Source organism: Hesperophylax consimilis, chromosome 28 (genome assembly GCF_061612785.1).
Source record: "Hesperophylax consimilis isolate HC1 chromosome 28, BYU_Hcon_1.0, whole genome shotgun sequence".
NCBI classification, from domain to species: Eukaryota; Metazoa; Arthropoda; class Insecta; order Trichoptera; family Limnephilidae; genus Hesperophylax; species Hesperophylax consimilis.
Window position 1 is genome coordinate 6,291,542 of NC_142863.1, and position 7,857 is coordinate 6,299,398.

Sequence of the window (7,857 nt, forward strand, 5' to 3'; positions counted from 1 at the left end):
GTAGGTACACCATGAATAGATACTTTTTACAGCGTTTTAATTTACTAGATACAGGCCGGTTCCTGTTTTTCTTAAGGAAAGGTAAAAACATTTGATTGTTTTGGAGCAAGAGAGAGTTTTTAAGGAAACCTATCCTTTTATATGAAGAGAATGTTTACAAATTCATGGACACTGTCAATTTCAACTGGTATTAGTACATGAGACTGTTTTTATCGACGTGATTTAACAGCAAGTAACTAGCAGAGGCGAGAACCTTTATTTTATTAATATGATCTTAAATTCACAGGTGGCACTAATGGTATATAATCAATTCAATACACTGCGATCAAAATAATACACAAGTTGATATAATGTTTTCTTTTAACAGTAACAATATGGTGTACAGTAGTGAAAGGTATAAAAAAGTTGGGGACGCCCGATGAAGACAATATATAGTACACAAGTTGATATAATGTTTTCTTTTAACAGTAACAATATGGTGTACAATAGTGAAAGGTATAAAAAAGTTAGGGACGCCCGATGAAGACATGGCGCAATCAAGTGAAACAAATGTACTACATCATGTACAAAAAGTTGGGGACGCCCGATGAAGACATGGGGCAATCAAGTGAAACAAATGTACTACATCATGTACAAAAAGTTGGGGACGCCCGATGAAGACATGGCGCAATCAAATGAAACAAATGTACTACATCATGTACAAAAATTTGGGGACGCCCGATGAAGACATGGCGCAATCAAGTGAAACAAATGTACTCCATCATGTACAAACTTTGCCATTGAAACTAATTAAAAAATATATACTCGTACTTTGAATTCTTAACAATAATATTATGTATTTCCATCTTAACGACCTAGTTTTCAGGTACAATTTTTACTCCAAAACCAATCATAACCCTGAACAACGCCGGGTACACGTCAACTATTAAATATAATTTTTGGTATACCTTTCCACGCACCGTATTTTTGTACACACCACTACATACTTTCCACGCGCCGTATGTTTGTACACACCACTACATACTTTTAACCACTGTTGAATTTGGCAACAACCTCTGGTCTGGAGCCCAAATACAAAAAAAACCTTGACGCATTGCATAAACGGGCGGTCCGTTTGATAGAGTCCCCTGTCTTAACACACGGATTTGCATTATTTTGAGCACAACCGTCAGATGGGAATGCTGTCCTTGATCTACCTGCATTTCAATGGAAGATGCTCCGAGGAACTATTATCATATATTATATCCTTTCAGCACCGATGCATAGTCGGCAAACGCGCGCTCATCATTTATACTTGGTTGACATTAATAATCTGACGACGACGTTTTTTTTTTTTTTTATTTTTTTTATTTATTAACCAATATACATATAATACATAATAAAACAATATATATAATATATAATATTAGTGGTAACAATACCTCCCTAATTGAGAAATTCTCGTGTTTAGGGAGGGAGCACTATCAAATTGACAGTACTATACATACTTATCAGTTGTTACAATTTGGATGCATGAAGAATTGCTTTTTTATATACAATAAAAATATAAGTAGCAATTGTTTTTTTTTTGTACATAATGAAAAATTATTTTTATACATAATGAAAATTATAAGATGGCATTTATTTTGTACATAATGGAAATATAGGTTGGCACATCGTAACACGTACTTAAAAATTATTTAATAGTAAAATGTTTTTTGAGTTTTTGTTTAAAAATTTCATAATTGCTTTCGGATTGTATTTCTATAGGGAGTTCGTTAAAGCATTTTATTGCTGAGTATGTGTAATGATGTTGGGCTGTTGTAGTATTAAGTTTAGGGATTATTATTTGTCCTAAGGTTCTCGGTCTGGTGCTAAATGACTTTATTGTTAGTTTGTCTTTATGGATTTGTAGTAATGCGTTTTTTTGATAAATTTTATTTATTGTTAATACTTTGAATTCATCGAATAATTTTTGGGTTGAATAGTCTAATTGTTTCTTAAGAATAATTTTGATGGGTCTTCTATGTACTATTTCAAGTGGGGTTAAGTTGGTTTTATACGCTCCTCCCCATCCTATTATTCCGTATTGCAGAACTGATTGGGCTAATGCATAGTAAACCTTTAGTAGCAAAGATTTATGTAATATATTTCTTAGTTTGAGGAATACATAATAAAGTTTACGTATTCTATTTACAGTTTGCGCAATATGTTCAGTCCATTTAATATGTTGGTCTATAATTATGCCTAAATATTTAATATTACTTTTTTTTGAGATTTTTGAGCATTTAGGTGAATAGCAGTTGTCAGTATAATTATTACAAGAGTTATGGATAGTTATATTGGAATTTATTGTTGGGTGTATTTTGTCTGATAATGTGAAAGTCATGAAATAGGTTTTGTCAGAGTTTAAGGAGAGGTAGTTGTCATCCAACCATTGTTTTAAGTTGTTTATTTCTACGTTCGCAGTTTGATAGGCTTCTTCCCAAGTTTTTTTTTCTATGATTAAAACTGTGTCGTCGGCGAAAGATATGATTTTTCCATTTTTTGGTACTGTAAGCATTTCATTCACGTAAATGATAAACAATATTGGGCCTAGAACTGTCCCTTGAGGAATTCCAAATTCGGAATAGGTGGGTTCACTCAATATATTGTTAATTTTTACGTGTTGGTGTCTTTTATGAAGATAACTTTTAAACCATTCTTTAACTGTTCCTTGAATTCCAATATTTTCTAATTTTTTTATTAGCTTCTTGTGGTTTATACTGTCTATTATTAGCTTCTTGTGGTTTCTTAGATCGATGAATATGCTTAAACATTTATTTCCCGAGTCAAGAGCATTATATATTATAGAGGTTATTTTTGCGATTGCATCTTGCGTACTTAAATTTTCTCTGAAGCCGAATTGGTTATCATTAATGATTTTATTTGAAGTGATATGTTTAGTTAATTGTGACTTTACGACTTTTTCAAATATTTTTGCTACGTTAGATACAATAGATATGGGACGGTAGTTCGAGACGTCAGATGTAATTCCTGATTTGAAGATCGGGGTTATTATTGTATTTTTATATACTTTTGGGTAAATTCCTTGCTGTATGCTGTTATTAATAATATGTGCAATTGGTTTGGATATTAATTGTCTCATTTGTTTTAATACATTTACTGTGATATTATCAAAACCAGGGCTCGCGGACACTCGTAGGTTCATTATAATTTTTTCTATTTCTATTTGGGTGCATTTTTTAAATTTTTCAAAAATATTTTGGCAAGTTTGTGTGGATGTATTGGTAGTATTTTTAGGTTGGAACGAGTCGATTTTTTTGGCAAGTTTCTCTCCGACTTTAGCGAAGTAGTTGTTGAAAATATTTGCAATTTTAGTTGGTTCTTTTATTGAGTCTATTGTTTCGTTGTCATAAGTTATTTTATTTATTTGTTTATTTTTATTACCGTTGCCAATAATGTTGTTAATTGTAGCCCAGACTTTTTTGTTATCTTTACCACTATCTTCAATTTTTACCTTGAAGTAATTTTCTTTTGTTTTTTTAATTAAATTTGTAAGATTGTTTCTGTATTTTTTATATAATTCTAATAAAGTTAAGTCATTAGGTTGTTTTCGGGTTTGATAAAATAGTTTTTCTTTATTCCTAATTGAGGTAACTATTCCATGGGTGATCCAGGGCTTAATTTTTCTATGTTTTGATTTAGGTTTAACGTTTTTATGTATAGTTGCATTTATTATGTGTTCGCGAAGTGTTTTTTCGAATATAATTGAAGATTTTTCGGCATCTTCGGTGTTTAATATTTCTTCCCATTTTTCCGATTTCAATTTTTGTTCAAGAAGTTGTATGTTTAAGGTTTTTATGTTATACTGTTTTAATGCAGTTTTGGAAAAGGACATATTTTTTTTTTAAATGAAGAATTAAAAAACACGTGTAGTGATCGGTAATGTTTGTTTTCCAAATGTCGTTTCAAATGACGTTTCTACATAAATTGAGTTAAAACAGTTCGGCTGTGGAAAGCTTTAAGTTATTCTTCCCTACGCCAACATAGGTGTCTTCAAGACTCATTTAGTAGCTGTGTTTTGATCTACTCCCGAAATAAATAGTTAACAATCTGGTACAGCGAGTAAATTTCCCCGTGGATGTGTCAAATCCGATGAAAATTGTTAGTTTTACTAAGTCAGTGTTTGATTTGTCAGTGATTGACCAGTGAATAAATAATTATCAATAGTTTAAAATCGAAAAATTATCAGTACATCGCAAGTCAACCAAAAGGGTAATAGAGGCAGTGTTTGACCCACAGAGTCAACCAAAATGGCAAATTCAGAAAAAAATCTGAGAAGCAAAGGACAATCGACAGCTGCTAACCTTTCATCTGAGCCCTACGTTTTAAACTTCGATAATCTCCTGGAGAAAATGGAGATGAAAATGGAAAAAAAATTGGAAGTATTTAAACAAGCAATAATAAAGAAAATAGATGACGAAAATCAAGAAACCAGAAACACAAGGGACTTCATCAGCCGTCAGTACGATGACATTCATCTTAAGATGGAGACCATTATCAAACTGGTTTCGGAAGTTGAATTAATGAGAAAGGAGCTAACGGAAAAAGACAGAATAATAAAGAGCCTGGAAGCCAGACTGGCAGTAGTGGAGCAAGTAACTCATGAAGACACCCTTGAATTTACTGGGATCGAAGTAAAAGAGGGTGAGCAGCCTGCAGAAATTATTAAACGGGTGGCCGCAGTCTCAGGAATCGAATTAAAAAGCGATGACATCCTCGACATCAAGAAAATTCCGGACCGACGACCTGGAGTTCCCCCAAAACTCCACGTCAGATTTACTAACCCCCAAAAAAGACGACAAATTCTACAGAACAAAAGGCAACTTAATATAATTACAACACAAGGAAACGGATTCCAGAAGATTTTTGTTGGAGAAATCCTTGGTCCCTATTTCAAAGATCTTCTGTGGAGGTCTAAAACAAAGGCAAAAGAAATGGGCTTCAAATATGTCTGGTACAAAGACTGTAAAATAATGATTAGGAAAAATGACGGTGACAGGCAAATACACTACATCAAACATTCGGATGATCTTAAAAGAATTGATTAATTTCTTTGATTGAGAGTCCAACTTTTACCGGTCATTCACTGGGTCGTTTCCCCCAATATTGGTGAGTCATATCTCTTATGCTTATTTTCGCACTGTAACAATAATGAACTCCTGCACTAGCAATAAAAGGTTGAAACCCCCAGTGATGGCCACGGATTAGTGGAGCTCTCATTCAAGGGAACTAAACAATTCTTTTTTTTGTTTATTATAAATTTTATAATGGCTATTAACTTTAATCGCGTACATGCAGAACATGGTGATCAAATCAACCCTTTTACTACTTCAGATGCCAAAATTTGCAAATACCTTATAGCAGAGGTAAAAAACACTACAATTATGCACCAAAATATTAGGTCAATTAATAAAAACTTTAATGAACTCCAGATACAGCTTAACCACCTTAATATAGACTTCGATATAATTATTCTCACGGAATGTTGGTTGTCAAACATTTATACTCCAAAATTAATAAATCACTACTCTTCCTTCAATTCGACAAAACATGATAGCCAGAACGATGGAGTCGTCGTATACACAAAAAATGATCTTAACCCCATTGTAACGGAAATAGACATTATTGGCGCGAACTGTTTGCAAATAACATACAATAATGACACTTGCATTCTAGCAATTTACCGTTCTCCTTCGAATCGTAATATCACACCATTTCTAAACAGTCTTAATAGCATATTATCCAATCTTTCCAATACTAAAAATTTGATAATTATGGGAGATTTAAATATCAACATACTCCCAAATAATCCACATCACCAATGTCACGACTACCTGAACATGTTAGAATTCCATGGATTAATTAGTACCATCAATACACCAACAAGAATAGTCAATGAATCAAGTTCATGTATTGATCACATAATGGTCAAAACTAATAAACAAAACAAAAGCATCGTTTACAAATCAACAATTACAGATCATTACACAACAATCTTCACTTTGCAATCCAACACCATACAAAATAGACGAGATCAGTCTCTTATATACAATAATATTAACTTTGAAAATTTAAAAACCTCAATTAAAAATAAATCTTGGCAAGAGCTTTTCCAAATAAAAAACTCAGATGATGCATGGAGATATTTTGTTGACTTTTTGAAAAATGAATTAAGTAATAATACCACAACTTTGTCAAAAAAAATTCCAAACAAAATTAAACCCTTGAAATCATGGATAAGTCATTCAATCATCAACTGCATTCGCAGAAGAAATGCACTACACAAAAAAGTGAAAGACAATCCTTACGACGTAATCTCATTAAACATCTATAAAAGATACAGAAATACGTGCGGGGAAGTCATTAGAAAGGCAAAAGAAATCTACTATGGAGACAAAATCAAAGGAAGCAATAACGATCCCAAAAAAATATGGCAAATTCTAAGAGAAGCCACAAATACTCAATATGCCAAAGACAAACAGGACATACAAAAACTCTGCATTGATGGAAAAATTATTGACACATCAAAAAATCCTAAGGTCGTTGCGGATTACATCAATAATTTCTTTATTAATATTGGTTCAAATCTTGCTTCTCGTCTACCAAATTATGGGAATGTTCAACCTACTGAAAGAGGACTTCAATACTCCAACAGAAGACTCAATTTCCAAACGGTGTCAGAAGAAGAGATTCTAAAAATTATTAATTCCCTAAAAATCACTTCTTCAGCCGGGGTTGATGGCATAACAACCAAGATCTTGAAAACGCTGTCTACGGAAATTGCATTGCCCCTAGAACATTTAATAAACCTTAGTATCACTCAGGGCCACTTCCCCTCAAATCTTAAACAAGGTATCGTTATTCCTATACATAAAACAGGAAACAAGACTGATATAAATAATTATCGACCAATAACCCTACTAACAAGCCTATCAAAAGTATTTGAAAAAGTCATCAACTCACAGCTGGTAAGATTCCTCGTGAGCCATAAACTGATCTCAGAAAATCAATACGGGTTTCAAGAAAACAAGAGCACCTCGGACGCTATTGCCGCTGTCACAGATTTCATTGTAAAACGCCTTGATAAAAGAAAAAAATGTATTTCAATCTTCTTAGATCTTTCCAAAGCCTTTGATACAATATCACACAGTAAATTAATAAACAAACTTGAACAAATCGGTATTACGGGAAACGAACTTAACTTTTTTAAAAGCTACCTTAATGAGCGCAAGCAACAAGTTAAAATAAATAACATAATTAGCAACACTTGTTCATCTAACTACGGTATACCACAAGGTAGTATATTAGGTCCGTCTTTGTTCCTGTTGTATATTAACGACTTATGCAACATTAATATTCAGGGGAAAATCGTTAGTTTTGCCGATGACACCGTCTTACTGTTTGAAGCTGACACTTGGCTAGCTGTCTACAAAAAAGCTGAAACGGACATAAGCATGGTAAAAAAATGGTTGGATATAAACACGCTCACACTGAACACAGAGAAAACTAAATATGTCACACCTAGTATTAATATTACTGGTCAACCTCCTGATGATGCCTCCATCAGAATACACTCGTGTTTGAATTCCGATGAATGTTGTCAGTGCCCTTACATTGAGCGCTCTACTCAGATGAAGTACCTCGGCCTCACCATTGATCCATATCTCAAATGGAACCTTCATACCCAAATAATTGCAAACAAAATTAGAAAAACCATGCACTTTTTTAGAATCATACGAAACTTTCTCGGCTTTCAAGACCTGAAAATGATTTATTTTGCAGTCTGCCAATCTATTATTGAGTATGGTATCA